Source organism: Pseudopipra pipra, chromosome 4, assembly GCF_036250125.1.
Source record: "Pseudopipra pipra isolate bDixPip1 chromosome 4, bDixPip1.hap1, whole genome shotgun sequence".
Taxonomy (NCBI): Eukaryota; Metazoa; Chordata; class Aves; order Passeriformes; family Pipridae; genus Pseudopipra; species Pseudopipra pipra.
In genome coordinates, this window is record NC_087552.1 from 26,958,357 (window position 1) to 26,974,189 (window position 15,833).

Below are 15,833 nucleotides of genomic sequence, written 5' to 3' on the forward strand. Positions count from 1 at the left end.
TCATAAAGTGCTACTCACCACTGTTCAGTTCTTCTTGCCCAGTTTTTCTTTAGCCAGGAAATGTCATTGTGAACAGCCTTTGCCAAATCCCAGTAGCTACAGAGAAGCTGCTTGGGTCAGTTGAAGGGTTTTCTGGTATAACCTTGGTGGGGTTTTTTTTGTGTACCTGGGGTGGGTTTGGTTGTTTTGTTTGTTTTCCCTGGGAAATAAAAGTATTTTAAATTGGTACAGCTGATATTCTTAGCTGCTTGGCTTTTTTTCAGTAAGAAATGGGTGCAGAATGGAGGCTTTATAAATTCATTGCCCTTTTATATGGGCTTTGAATGTTTTACAGTCCACATGGGGCAGTAAAAAGTGTAAAGGTATCAGGTTAGTAAAAAGCATTAAGACAAAATATCCAGTTGCTGTCCAGTCCCACCAGGAAGGAAATATTGTGACTTTTCATCTGAATGTGAGATTTTCAGCTACTATAGACTAGCAACAACGTGATACTTATTTTTTTATAAACACTTATTTTTTAAAAAAAAAATAATTCAGTGCAAGTGTAATTTATAAATGACTTTGAATCATCAAACAACAGACCCTTTCCTTTCCCAATACAGTTATTGATTTTGATTTTACCAGGGAACTCTTTGGTTGATTCCTCTGAATCTCTTTTTTTTTTTTTTTTAAACCAGAAGCAGCCTCACCTATCCTAATGTTGATTTTTTTTTTTTTTGGGAACATGTTGGCCAATTAATGTCTTAATTGAAAAAAGACATTATGCAGAATTCATCTGTTTTTTAGATTATATGAACATAATTTATAACATATGCTGAATTCATAACAGTTATGAGTGAACACTTTCAACTCTTGAAAGCATTTGACACTTAAATTAACAGTGTCTCCAGTATAATCCTGCTTTACCCACAGTATTAGATGCTCTCCTTACAAAACTCATACTCCATTTAAGACAGGGACACCATCTGTGGTCTAATCTAGGTGGAGTAACTTTTAAAATAAGAATTAGGTTATTAATGTGGACTTTAACTATATGAAAGGAAAAATATCTAGATATTTGTCCATATTCCTGAAGAAAAGGAATTTTCTCCATGTTCTGACACTGATAGTATATTTACTGAAAGTTGGAATAGTTCCACCAAAATTAGTGGAGCTACTTCAGTATGTAAGACTCAAACTGGACCTTAACAGTTAAAATTCAGATGTTTCATCCTAAATCAGAGAATACTTTTTAAAAGTAATTTATTTGAGTTATGTCTGGTAAGGTATGTGTGGTAGGGTAAGGCTCAAGTGCTGCCTTTTTATGGAAAGTTAAAATTGTTTTGTGTCATAAATATCAGTTAAGCTGAAACACACTTTTTTGAGGGGTAATTATTCCCAAAATAAACATACAAAATATGATGAAATGTACCCTTAAATAACTTTTCCTCAAGCTTGATCAAACACTAAACACTCACTAACCAAATCCTAAGTGAACTGAAATGCTGTCATTGCCATCCGTAGCTTTACAAGGAACAGAAGAGGTGTTCAAACCGAACAGAAGAGAAGGAATTCCCCAGCAGAAGTTCCTGAAAAATGCTTCAGAAAGATGAGCAGTCAGACAAAATGAAGAAAACTTGCAAAGGCACTGGGTACAGATGTTCATGGTGGGGATTATATATTGTTTGTAGTTCTTGTTCCCTGCCTTTGAGACTGTTAGTAAGAGCTGGTCTCTTGAAAGCTCTATCTATCACTACAAACACTCAAGGGTAAATCTCACTATAACTAGGAAGGAAATTCTGCAGATGAATGTTTTGGCTGAATGCCTTATGAAGAAGGCATTAGCTGAAATATTAGTCTATAGAACTTCCTTTCCTCAGCTGTGTTCAACCTGTTAAAATCCCTGCTCAGAAAATATCCAACCCATGATTTGATGAAATCAGATCTGGAAACCTGGTAGTTCTGGCTGACTTGAAGGGTGGAAAGCTTTAAAGACTTGAGGTAAATGAAGGATCATGTTGACTAGGCAAAATTAGTGTTCCACAGTGGAGAGCAAATTTGGATTATTTAAAGGAAGCCAGAAGCATTTAAAAAAAAAGAAGTGTTTTATAGACATACTGTGAAAGTAACAACTGAAGACTGACCCAGTCATAAGACTAAACCTAGGAATAATGGACTAATTTAATATTTAGGTGTTTACTTGCTAACTTCGCTTCATTTGACTTTGTTGATAGTTAACGCAAAACCTCAGAAAACAAAATGCTACATAATTTCCATGAAAATGTTGTGACACTGTAAGATTTTTTTTGTTTTCCACCCAGAGAGAAAAGTTTACAAAATAACTTGTGAATAGAGTTGTAATGACTATGGGGACTATTCCTTGCTTTGAGCTCTGACAGTGTGCATTATTACTGTTCTTATGATTCAGTTTGGTTCAGACAAAGAAATTAGAGATATAAATGATTGCTGGTTATGTTCAGAGGTTAACTGGAAGGATCATAACATTTCCTTAATTGTAGGAGAAATTATTAGTAAGGAATGTTTTTCAAAGGAACCTCTCATTCTGTGTCTGTAACAACACATACCTCTTCAGTACTTCCTGTATGATATTTAGTCCAAGCCTCCTCCCCATTATCTATTAATAGCTTATCTTTATATCCAGTGAATATTAAGATGATTATTTGACTGCCCACTCATCCTGAAAGATAAAAGACAAAGGAAAAGATGGAAAAAAACCCCCACAAAACCAACCAATAGGAGGGAAAAAAGAAATCCTACCAGAACTGTGGTTACAAGAATGTTTGCAAAGGTCTTAATAACTGCACTGACATAAAGCATTCTCTCTGCACTCACTGCAGGTGCAGTATTCCAGCTCCCTGGAGAAGCTTGTCTTTAAGTCTTTTCTCCTTGAGTCTTTCCACTCAAGTGAGGAGTGGGAGGCACAGATTGAAAGTGTTTTCCCCTAAGATTCCCCCCCAAGGTACCAAAAATGTTATGTCTTCAAGTTTGTCATATGTTTTCCTTGGGCCTTTCCTTAGAAAGTTTACCGTAAGGTAGGACACCTGTTACTATGTAGAATAGCAATATATCAGAAGGTACACAAAGTTTAATGGAAAGAGGAAGGAAATGTAGGGAGATTTGTTCTGTCATCCTGGATAACTGATGGAGTAGTCAGTTGATTTTTCCCTGTAGAAACAGAGCTTTCTGTATGGGAAGGGACCATTTGTCCCTATACACTCTGACCTTCTAAACTTCCTCTACTAGGTGAACATCACCAAATATTGGTACTCTCCTGTGGAGCTCCTATTTTCTTTCCTTTTTTTTACCTTCCCATCTGCCTTGTATACCAGAAAGTAATGAACTCTTCTAGTAGATGAGATGGTCATGGAAAAACTGGTAAAAAAGAGTAGTAGATCTTACAAGAATTCAGAGTTTTCATGATGACTTGTTAAAGACCACTTTTTTCCCCTAATTATTCCATGTATATCACAATAGTAGCCCAGTTAGGAGAGGATTTTTACAGTGAATTTTCATGCCTTTCCTCCCTTAATGATAATACACAACTGCAGAAAAACTTTATTTTGCTTTAGTAAGAGTTGCTGATTTGTTTGCGGAGGCTTACCTTAAACAGTGTCAGAAATGAATGGAGAAAGATAGGACAGAAAATTTCATGTAACCTTTGGCTACTGCAGACATGAGAAGATAAAAAGATGCTTAATAATTAATCCACTAAATTGCCAGTTTCACACTGGACATGACCCATCTTTACTTCATATTTTTAAACTGGTTTTTGTTGTTATTGTTGGTATTTTTTTAAATAATTTAAATAGAATATAAATTATTTCACTGTCCGCTTGCATATTTAATCCCTCTTTCAGTTGTATCAAGTTTTAGACCTCTTTTTAAAATGTTGCTGATTAACCTCTGTTTCTAAACAGAGGTTTAGAGTGTTTTGTATCCTGAATAACCTGCCTATGAATACAGTACTCAATATGGAGGTAATTGAAATTCTGAATGTCTTCTTTATCCATAAATGTGGTAGTGGTAAACTCTTGCAGAGGAGGATTCGGAAAAGAATCATTGAGAAAGCATGAGGCAGAATGATCAGTATTTTGAAAGCTGCCTTTGTGATTTCATAGACCCTAACTTGTTCTGCATGGTATGTATATTTTTAAGAAAAATTCCTTAGATGCAATGTACTGGTTTCCTGTATGGTGTGCATTGGTGCCTCCAGTAGAATATGACTGTGTGGTTAAATGATCCTGTCAGAAGGATCATTCTGCCTTGGGAAAATTTAGTGGAATGAACCTGTTGTGGTTTTTTTCCCTTGTGGAAGTAGAACACAACAAATAAGAAAGGCATTTTTCTCCCCTCCATGGTCTGACTGATGCTCACACTCTGTTGCCATTGGCAGCTACCTTAAGATACAGAAAGGGGTTTAGCCTTGAAGTGAGTCTTCATTCTGCTTGAGCAGCAGCTTTTCTCTTTGCTATGACTTGACATCATCTCTCAGGCTAGAAGGTTTTGCTACCATTCTGTGTATCTGGAATTGGAAAACAAAGTATTTTGACCACTCTAGCTTAAAATCATTAGATCTCTAAGGTATTTTTATACTAATTCTTAAAGATTACTGGGAAATAGATGTAAAAAGTTACAAAAGTACTTGAGGCAGAGTTGTTAGGAACTCCAAATAGACAGCAATTACATTACATTGCAGCTGGGATGGATTTCACACAAGTGTGGACGTATTAGATGAGGATAAGATTCCACTGGACTATTAATCATTTGCCTGCTTTCCTGTGTCACAGACTGCAACACCTCATTTGTTTCAACTCACTTAGCTTATCCTTGCCAGGACACACATACTCTGTCTGCTACCTGATATGCATAAGATGGCATTAGGGCTTCTTTTGGAAGGTGACAATAAGTGAACAGGTGACAAGTTAAATAGTTGTTGAGTTCTGATGTCCCTGGAAAACAGGATAGTGAGCACAGTTCACCATAAGTTTTATCCACTAGAAGCTGTGTGTGGCCTTCTGAGCTACTTGCATCCCCAGAGGCTGCAGATGCAGGTTCCCCAGCCAGACACATGGTGCAGGGAGGTTAGGCTGCTGCACAGCCAAGCCTCCCCCACTACTCATCCTGGCTCTGCTGCCTGACTTAGAGCTGCCTGAATTTGTCCTGTCTTTCACTTTCCAGGCTGATATGGAGTGAGTGGTTTTAAAACATTACCAACCTTGTAATCTGTTCTACTTTTTTGCTTTTAGCCTTATTTTTTTTTTTATCCTGTATAACAATATCTCTACACAACAGATGCTCAGAAAGTGTATCATGTGGCATTTCAGTGGGTCTGTTCCAGGGCTCCTACATCTCTACAACAAGCTGAAGACAATGGTGATGGCACTTCAGGATGCTGAAACAGAGGCTCTAGGTCTTGCTGACCACTGCAGCACATGTGCAACACCACTAGTTTCCAAGTCATTACAGCACTGCACTGAAGTCCATGCTACTGAATGATTGGTGCTGCTGTTAACTAGATTAAGTTATTATAGCAGCAAATTTTATAATCATCTTTCTATTTGTCTGCATGTGGAGAGGAAAATAATATTCAAAAGAGGCACAGCATCCTATCCTGTGACTGTGACGTTACTTCCTCTTTATCAGTGCCATTTCCCTTCTAAATTTGAAATCCTTCTTCAAAGAGTTGCAATATTTTCAGAAAATCCATAAAATATCTGTAAAAGTTTTTTTAGCATAGACAATAACAGAAAGCAGCCATTGTCTTCCCATGCTGAAGCAGACATTTTGAATAAATTGATGCCAGAATACCCTAGCTGTTTGCAAAAGTAAAATACAAGGGAAAAAGAAAAACCCAAAATTTGGGGTATTTTCAAAGTGGAGTAAAATACATGGCTTGTGTCCAATTAACCTATGTTTTTCTCTGTACCTAGGTAGAATTATCTTTTTAAAGAGAAGTAAGGAGGAAGTCACTTCTTTAATACTGCATGTGATTTTTATTGCCATTATTATATTGGCTTTTCTTTCATTACTGACAAACTTGTAAACTACACATCCTGACTTCTTTGGGCTTTTTATTCTGAAGTAAATGTAAATGCTCTGTATTTATACCCCATTATGCCAATGATATAACTTGTATAACATTCCATGTATTTGGAAATATGTCCTTCAATTTCTGCCTTAAAAGTGACATCACTGGCACTTTTAGAGCGGAGTAGAAGTTTATAGTAGGTTTTACGTGTGATGTTTTGAGACACAGGGCTGGAGCATAGTCTTCTGGATGTCTTAAATAAGCATGTAATACAGAGCAAGGCAAGTTAGTCTCCTAAAAATAAAAGCCAGGAAGTACATTTTAAACTTTATTCTTGCCTCAGTGAGCTCTAAGCACTGTAGCAAGTGATTCATTTCTCTAGCTGCTGGAGACTGACTGCCACTACTCTCAGGTCTGTGCCCTGGGTTGTGTCTCAGCCACTTCTTACCTGTTGCATGTGCTCACCATCAGCAGCTCAGCCCAACTCCTAATAGAAAGCATGTGGTTTTGACTGTGTCCTTACTTGCCTGACCCGTTAGACTTGCTCACAACAGTTAATATGAACACCTTATGCTCTGACCAGTGTTGGTTTAGCCTCTTTGTGGCTGTTAAAACAAAGAGGAAAACTAGCTAATATGCCTGTTCCTGAGCCAGGCACCAGCAGATGTTGCTGGGTGATTTCTTTGCTCTCCCTGGGCCAGTGAGGACCTCCAAGGCTGTGTTCTCCTGTTTACCATGCACATGTGCCACAACGGTGGAAATCTGGAAAGTTAGATGTTTACATCAGGAAGTGTCTGACCACAAACACTTGAGCTTTCAGAAAGGCTGTCAGGAACATTGTGTTTTCAGACTCTGGTGCCAGCACAGTCTTCATATCTGATATTACTGTATAAACTTTATCAAGGGATGGGGACCTATAGGCTAAACTCTGTGTCTACTATTTTAAACCCTAAAAAAGTTCAAATAGTGGATTCTCTGCTCCCTACCACTCTGCCCCTCAACAGGGTCTGACATAAGGTGCTTGCCTAGCAAGGCAAATTTAAAGTGACAATTCATTTTTCATTTTTGCTGTTGACATGTGGAAGTTCCATTTCAGTGCTTAAATAACCCATCATTTTGAAGTCACATAGGTATCCTCTGCAAAAATATCTCTTACTAACATTAATACTTCTACCCACGTTTTTGGAATCTCAGTACACTTCCATTATGTATTAATTAACATTGTACTGGGATGTGATGCTCCGTCTGTATCTCCCTGGCTTTCCTGCCTCCCCAAGTTCATGTAAATCTTGATGTTTTATAACTGGAGAGAATTAAATCTTCTATTGAAATGGGCTTCCATCCATCCCTAGGAGTGCCATAAAAGTTTAATATCTTTGTTATTTAGTGTGCTGTATAAGTCAGGAATAATTTTCTGTTTTTCACAACATTGGACATTTCTTTAGTTCTATAGGATTCCTACTCCCTACAGAGTTCCCATGTCCCCTAAATAAACTGATACTGTCTTGTGGCTACAAAACTATTCTTCTGGAGACAGACAGTTTCAGAGTGTACACAGTGTGTGTGGTTAATATTCATGGCACATACTTAATTCATAATTTATCATTAACTTACTCATTTTAATTTCTTCCCAGTGGGTTTATAAAACACCAGTGTAATCCAGTTTCTTTCCCCTACAGCTCTGACCATCTGGAATACTCTTCCCACATGTCTTCACCTCAGCTACACTTTCCCATTTCTTAAAACATGTAAATAAATAGTATCAGATACAGAGTCCTAAAATTAGATACCCAATAAAAATGGCTTAGATTTCAGAGTGAAGGCACTCCTGAAGTTATCACTGAAATCTATAAACCTGCCACAATGGCCAGTAATCAATGAAGAAGAAAGCTGCAAATCTCGTAGCCTGGAGGTTTGGAGTCCTAAATATGGCTTAGGTTTGTGGTCCTCTGTGTTTAACATTTCCATTAGTGTGTTAGTGAGCCTTGAAACACATCATCCACTCATCCACATTTAAAATGCAACATCGTGCTTTGTAGAGCAGCCTGACAGCATGTGAACCAGATTTCCTTAGGCTGCAACTAACAAAAAATACATTCCATCCTTCTAGTGGGCATTCAGCTCACAGGACCAGACTGCTAGGAGTCAGAAGCACAAGTCTCTGAATGTCCAACATTGAGGATACCTCATCTTCACCACCAACTGCTTCTCTCTATTGGTGTATTTCTACTGTGCTGCACCACTTGCTAATGTATTCTTAGTCTATATTCTTATTCCTACTATTTAGCACCTAATAAAGACCTTTCAATGTTGCTTTGAACAGTGAAGAAAACTTGGAGAAAAATAGTTAACTCATCCCTTGTTCATCTCACTGAAATAAATCATGCTGGTACCAACAGTGTTTAGCCTTAAAGCACTACAATATTTTCTTGGCTTCAGAGCACATTTGTTTAGCACACCTTACCTGATTTTTCTGTCAGCAAGACTAACCAGAGGGCACTTGAATTCTCCTCAGCTGGTAAAATGACCAGTCTGATGACAATGTCTTAAAGCCTTAAGTCTTTTTTTTTTCCTGTGAAAGCATTAGTCCTCACGTTTGGCAGTGGACTTAGAAGAAAAAAAGACTCATCAGAAACATATTATGAAGGATAACCTTACTTAGGCCTTGGCTTAGTGAAGTCTCTGACAAGGTGCTGTACTTCTTCACCATCTGTAAAACATATGTGGTTATGTAATTATGTGTTTTGTGGAATAGAGTCTTTCTCTACAGCATTTGATAATTAAATTTGGTTCCTCAGGATCTTCCTTGCTACAAATGCATAAATCCTACCAGGAATTCATGCCACCACACCTGTGATAGTTCAAAACCCACCAGAGGCTGCATTCTTTTCCTCCGCAGCTCACCCTTCTTCGGTTTCCTCTCAGCCTTCATGTTGCATAGATACACTCCAGGTCTTTCCTCCTCAGGGTTGCAGGGCAAAAAGTTCATGTTGTTGAAAGTCTTTTAGTGGGACCTGAAGAGTCACAGTCAAAGGGGTTCCTCAAGATGACATAAAACCTCATTTGGATGTGTTTGGGAATTCTATTATAATACTGGCCAGGGGCTTTCATTCTTGATCTTCTGACATTATACCCTGGACTCTCCTTCAGTGGCAAGTAACAGTATTCCTAAGTTGTACCTAAGTATCTTTTGTTTTGTCTTGCTGGCTATAATTTTGTCAGTTTAGAAACTCTATTTTAAGGCTGGTTTTAGCACATGTGGAACTTTATTGGATGATGACACATTTGAGGAACACTTCACAATGTTCCCATATTTCTTGTAAAAGTAGAGGCATAAGGAGGGGTTTCTATAAATGGGAAAAAGAGATTTTTGCTCTCCTACCTAATTGGAAGTAGCAAAAAAGGACTTTTAATTAAAAATTTGGAATTACTTTTTTCAAGTGTTCTGTATTTAAGTACCAAGGCAGTTAAGGATAAAATAGGATATTGCAAAGGTACAGAAGAAAACTGCTGGGAGCCTATTTGCCGAGGCTATTTTAGCTAACATAGGCATGCTAATGCTTCAGGGATGCCTAGTAATTATGGACTTTGGAGCAGCTGGTATTTTACAAGCACCTTCAGTGCAAGTTTCATTTCAAATTATTCTCAGTCTAATTGAACAAGCGAAGGAGGCTGTCTCAGGGAGTGGCCACACATTGCTGTGTGAAGACACCCAAATGATTTCATTTACTTAGTGCAGTTTAGCTGGAACAGGACCAGAGCACCTAGGGAGGAAGAGGATAAGAGCAGAGTTATGGAAACTTGGGTAGGACACAACATGAAGAAGAGGAACCATCAAATGGAGTTGATGGTACACAAATAGAGGAGAAAACAGCCTACAAATGCCAAGTTGTAGCCAGAGGAGGTCCTCAGAGACTGGTAAGAGTAGTTGTGACAGTGTAAGGAAGAGCTATACTGGAGTTGCTCTTCTCAGGTTTCAGCCTGCTAGTAATGACTGCACGTTCCATTAGTCTATAGAGGAAAAAGTGACCCTTTGCAAGTGGGTATCAGGACTGGTTTTTAGCAGGAGAGCCGTGGATGCAGCTGGAAGAGGAAGTATGATGGTTACTGGCTGCTCAACACATCCTTCCTCCCAGAGGTTTTCATTTTTTCGCAGCTGCCAGCTAAGCTGGTCATGTGGATGACCCCCATACCTGGTTAGGCTAAAAGGATCTAGGCTAGGTTAATTAGTTTAAATTGTATGTCTTCGCTAATCTGTCTCGTGTTGATTGAAAGTAGCTGGAGAATTCTCTTACAGGCTGATCAGTGGGAGGATAACTTTTAGAAGAGGTAGACTGTAGGAGACTGGAACTTCTTCAGGTGCAGTGCTACTAAGAAAATTCAAGCAACTTGGATCAAAAATGCGTGCATGCTTATAGACAAAGTAAAGGAGATGGGTGAAGAGTTACTAGAGCAGTCAGGAGAGGGGTGGGTAAGAAAATAGTCATTAAAGGAGGAAAATAGAAACTAAAAGTGGGGAAAATAACATGTATTATAGCAGTGTAAGATTTTGATGTGTCCTCTGCAGAGACAGCTCCTGAGCCTGTGAAAACTGTGATGGTCTTGTGACTTATTGTATATGTGCATGTATTTTTTTTTAACTTGGTATGCTAATGTTGTCTATATTAGCACAAAAACTGAAAACATTTAGCGACTTATTTGGAGATGCAATGAGATTTAGCTCCTGTCATCAACTGAAAACTCAAATATCAGATAGAATTTTCAGCATTTGACTGTGGCTAGAAGTTACACTATTGTCTACCTGCTTCCTTTGTTGGCTGTGGGAAGATGTTTCCCATTCTTAGCCTGTCCTGCAAAGCCACCTTGGGTTCTAAGAAAGTATATAATGTAATCAGTCACCTACATAGTCGCGACTGTTCGAGTGTTAATTACCTTTTGAATATAATGAGTCAAAGGAAAGGAGAACCAGTACTTCTTTTCTCCATGTGCACACCTTGGTGGGTTTGAATCATCATCATGCATCACAGGTGAGATGAGCAGAGAACTGAATGGACCTTTTCTTTTCCATAAAGCTATGAATTTTTGCAAAGTTTTAATCAACCTCTGCTCTGTGTTTTTCCCCTCCAAATAACTTATGGATTAATGGGACCTATTGTGTTTATTCGCATTGGACTCTTTTACAAGAAAAGCTATTAAGAGGAAGGACCTAAACTCAGTCCAATTTACCGTGTATCCGGAGGCTTAACCAAAGCTATTATTACATGAAAGAATGGAGGAAATTAAGAACAGGACCTTCAGAATACCAAATGCCAGTACAATTTTTTTTCTCAATTTTCTTTCTGTCTAATTTGCTTTGTCAGGCGTTTGAAAACAATTAGGCACTAAAAAGAAAAAAGGGTAAAATACTCTTACCTAACTCTTGTGTGCATGCTAAACACTTCCATGTTGCACTTCAAGCCTCTTCAGGACTGAAAAAAACCCAATAAAAATGGTTAACATGGACCCTAGTAGTGCTTCTGGAAAAATCCTGTCCTCAGTTACTGAAAAGCATAATAGATAATAACACAGAGGGCTGTAAAGGCTAAGGAAGGATCTCATTTAGATTATACTACTCAGAAGAATATAATCTTTAAAAAGAAATATTTGTTTGGGTGATTTTTTCCAAAGAGAAAAATGATGGGAAGCATTTTTAAGAAACCTAGGATATTTTCTTTTGTAAGATTAATCTAGAGTGAATGAAATTAGATAGAAATGGTAGTATCTTGAGAGCAGGTAACATCTTTGTTACTAGTAATCCAGTTTATTTGACAGTGATGTTGTGAATTTTCTCTAGCTCCCATCCCATTTTTTGTGGACCATGCCTCACACAATCTCAACATTGGCACCTACTTTTCTCATAGCATAAAATATTGTGGACTTAATTTAATTTAATAATAATTGTAGAGTCCTTCTGTATAGATAATGATGACAGCTGGTAGAATAAAAGACTGCATATTATCCATGAGTTAAAAAGATGCAGTCAGTTTGCCTCTCATTTTAAGCTTGATGAAGTATATGAGAAATCTCATTTCCAGCAAGATTTTAATTACATCATGGAAATCCGCCTCTTTGTATGAAGTTCCAGCTGGATATGGAAAAGCAAGAGAGCCTGGGAGCTGCCAGCACAATCACAACTGTGAAGTTAGGAGGCAGTGAGTTTAAGTTCTCATGTAACCCTGTGCATATTCCTTTACTGCAAGACATAGATGGCCCTCTTCTAAATAAGCCACAGTGGGCTCTGATGCGTTAGAATGCTTCCTACAAGAAGTCTTTTCTGCTACTGTATTCTGGAGTGCTTTTGTGAGCGTGTGGCCTTTGGGGCCAAAGGAAATGTCAGAAGTTCACCTGTGGACAAAACTTCTCCTTTTCTCTTTGCATTACCTAAGCATGTTGAGTACGCTTGACGCAATTCTGACACTTTATTTTTTGCTGCTAAGACGCTCTGATTCTTTTGCTTTTGGCTGTTAATTTGGAGTATTATTAGTCTTCTCTTTGGGCTGGGGTTAGCCTGCTGTTGCCAGGCACAGTGGGTTGCAGGTTTCCTGAGCAGAATCCTAGGAAAAATAGGAAAGACTAGAAATTGCCTCAATTGGCAATGTAACAAGAAAAAACATGAGATAGTAAGACACAGTGTCACTGTCATTTTTCTCTTACTGGATGACTTTTTTCTACATCCATGCTTTTATGTGTGTGTGTGTGGGTGAAGAAAGACTGTAAGGCTTCATTATAAAGGGAAATGAGCATTTTCAGACTGATTTCTATAAACTCTTGTTTATAAGTTATGGACTGAGAGGTTGCCCTGACCAGATGATGCACTACAAAACAAAACTGAGACCTGTGTCACCACAAGGATCACCATGTGGACTCAGTCTCTTTGGTGGGTTAGCTATCTCTGTTGTAACAGGAATCTTTATATTTGAGCATGGTGGCATCCTGATGGGGATGCCTCATGGCATGCCAGAGTGATGAATTTTGCTAAGCTTTTCATAAAATTAGGAGGAAGGTATTCATTCTATTCTCTGAAGAGTTTCACAGTCCAAATGGGAGAGGCAAACAGGCGAGGGGTAGGATAGAAGATAAAAATGAAAAGCAGTTGAATGAGTTTTGAAAATCATAGGAAGGAGCTCCAAAATTTTTCTTTTATTTTCTGTGTTTTCAAATTTTATACATTTTGTGTGTTATGGTGAGGGTTAGAGAAGAAAAGAAGAGCCAGGAAATTGGGAGAGTTGAAGGGAAGTTCTAAGTTCTATTCCTTTGTTCTTCAGCTGAGACCTGCTGAGAAAGGCTCTCCAACTAATTAAACAGCTAATGAGAAATGCTGCTCCTGTGCTGCCAATTTGAAGCAAATAAGAGATAAGCCATTTGCGTGTTTGACTTGGAAATTTACTTTGGGATTGTGCAAGGCCAGGGATTGGACTCGATGATCCTTGTGGGTCCCTTCTAGCTTGACATATTCTGTGATTACAGCAAGGCTATGGATCTTCAAAACAATAGGACATCACTTCTTACACTTGCCTTGGGTGCACTTGTTTTGACTATGGAAACTTGTTTTGACAAAAAAACTCTGACAAGAATGGGTTCACTGTGATGTACCTAGTAAGCACAACATAGTCTTTGAAAAAAAACCAAATCAAATCCAAAACAAAACAAAAATGTCCCACTCAGGGTGTACAAACACACAGTGCTTAAATATATTGCCTCAAAATTATTATCTACAGCTCCGTGGGCTCCATGAATAGCAGAACAAAGCATGGAGATTAAACATTTTATGAGTAAATCACTTCTAAACAGATTATCTTACTAGAACATGACCTTTGACAGTTACCAGTTTTCTTTCTGTTTTGATAAAATCTTTGTTTTGGCTTAGCAAATAGGTATTCAAGACAATATTTATCCATTTTGTTCCTGTCTGAAATATAGAATGCAAGTACATTATTTGCATGAGAATGTTCTGTTTGCTTAACAGAATAAATGTTAATATGGGTGTCTAGATGGTAACAATCTTCATCTGAGTGTGAATAATAAAAGAAAGACTCTGACAATTCTTAGTTGACTGCTAATTTGAACATTTTTCCTGTAAGGTCCAGTAACATTTTTATTGTTTCAGTGATCAGTTTATAACTATTAATCCAAAATATTGAACTGAAAGCAGTGCTTACTCATTGCTGACTCAGAAGCAGAGCTTCCTTACAGATTTTCCCACTCTCCTCCCTTTAATATATGGTGGGCAGGGATTGTCTTTTGAAATTGCAACTGTAGGTATTAGTAGGCTCTGTGTATAACAGGCTGATCTGTTTTTTAGAAGATAAAGAGAAATGGTCAAAAACCCCAAGTAAATAGGCCCAAGAATTAAGAAAATCTGTTATGGACCCATAGTGATTCTTAGCTGATGAACTTGGTAATTACTGTTCTTCAACCATTAAACTGTCTGTGCATTGTGGAAAGAAAAAAAGCATGTCATCTTGAGTATTTGCACATCTGCATAATACATGAATGATCACAACATATTGCTGACTTTACAACATACCTCTAATGTCTGTTTCAAAGCTTCCAGAGAAAAAGTGCAGAAAATGTCATCCCCAAACAGTTACTATTTTTATGGTCTACAATGCTCCAGATTAAGATGATTTAAGGGTCTTGGAAAAAGGTTTTAATTGTTGTGGCTTCTACAATAATGATATTTATTGCATAACTTTCTAGATTTGACTCTTAAAAGCTTTTAGAAACTTGCCAGATCACCACGGAAAAAAACAAAAAGCTTTCTAACCATCTAACTACATCAGTGACAACTGGCAACTATGGGTCAAAGAATATAGGGACACCTGGGATCAATTATTAATGTCTGAATTTGATTTTAATCATCTTTGCATGTGAGCATGGACTAATTTCTTTGTCTTCTGACAGATGTTTTCGTTGGCTGCTAAACAACACCGTTTTGATTTATGAAAGGTCCTAACAAATTGTTGCAAAGAGGTTTTGAGATATTTCTGCAGTTAATTGAATCAAAAATTATGGTCCTTCCTCAAGGTATGTCTGGGAAAGGTGTACAAAAACATTACGGCTTTAAAAAGTACATGAATATACTGTGCCCAGTAGTGTGCCTTGTGAAAATCTCTCTACTTCTCACTTAATATACATGATTCAGATGGCTTAACGGTGTATGTGATGTTATGTAAACTGATGTCTGAGCCCAATAACGGGATACAAAGGGATAAAGCAGAACTCACAGCAGCCAAAAAAATCTTCCTGAATGGTTATATATAGAACTACATTCAACAGACATAATTTTGCTAAGAATTGTCACCAGTATTTTAAAAAAATAATCTAAGGAGACAAAATAGTGTATAATACTGAGGATGAATTAGGATTATTTTCCTTCAAATTCACTCAGACAGGTATGCCTCAAGAATAGGGAGTGTACGTGTGTGTGTGTTCCAGTCTGGAAGAAGGAAAATGTGTTTTCTGCAAAATTCTCATAGGTATCAAAAACTTTTATTTTCCTCCCAGTTCTGCATGATGGATAAATCTTGCATATTTTGTACCTCTTTCTCTAAAGACTCTCCATTTCCATCAGTATATTTACTCAGTAAAAACAAAGCAGGAAAACCCAGAAAAGTGAACTGCATGATTAACATTTGCCATTTTATTCTGAGTTGACATGGGTTACTAATGCAATACTATAAATTTATTCTCATTAACTCAGTTTCACTTTTGCTTTGTCTGCATGCATAGAAAAAGAAAAAATAGATGTGAGTTTAATAAATTT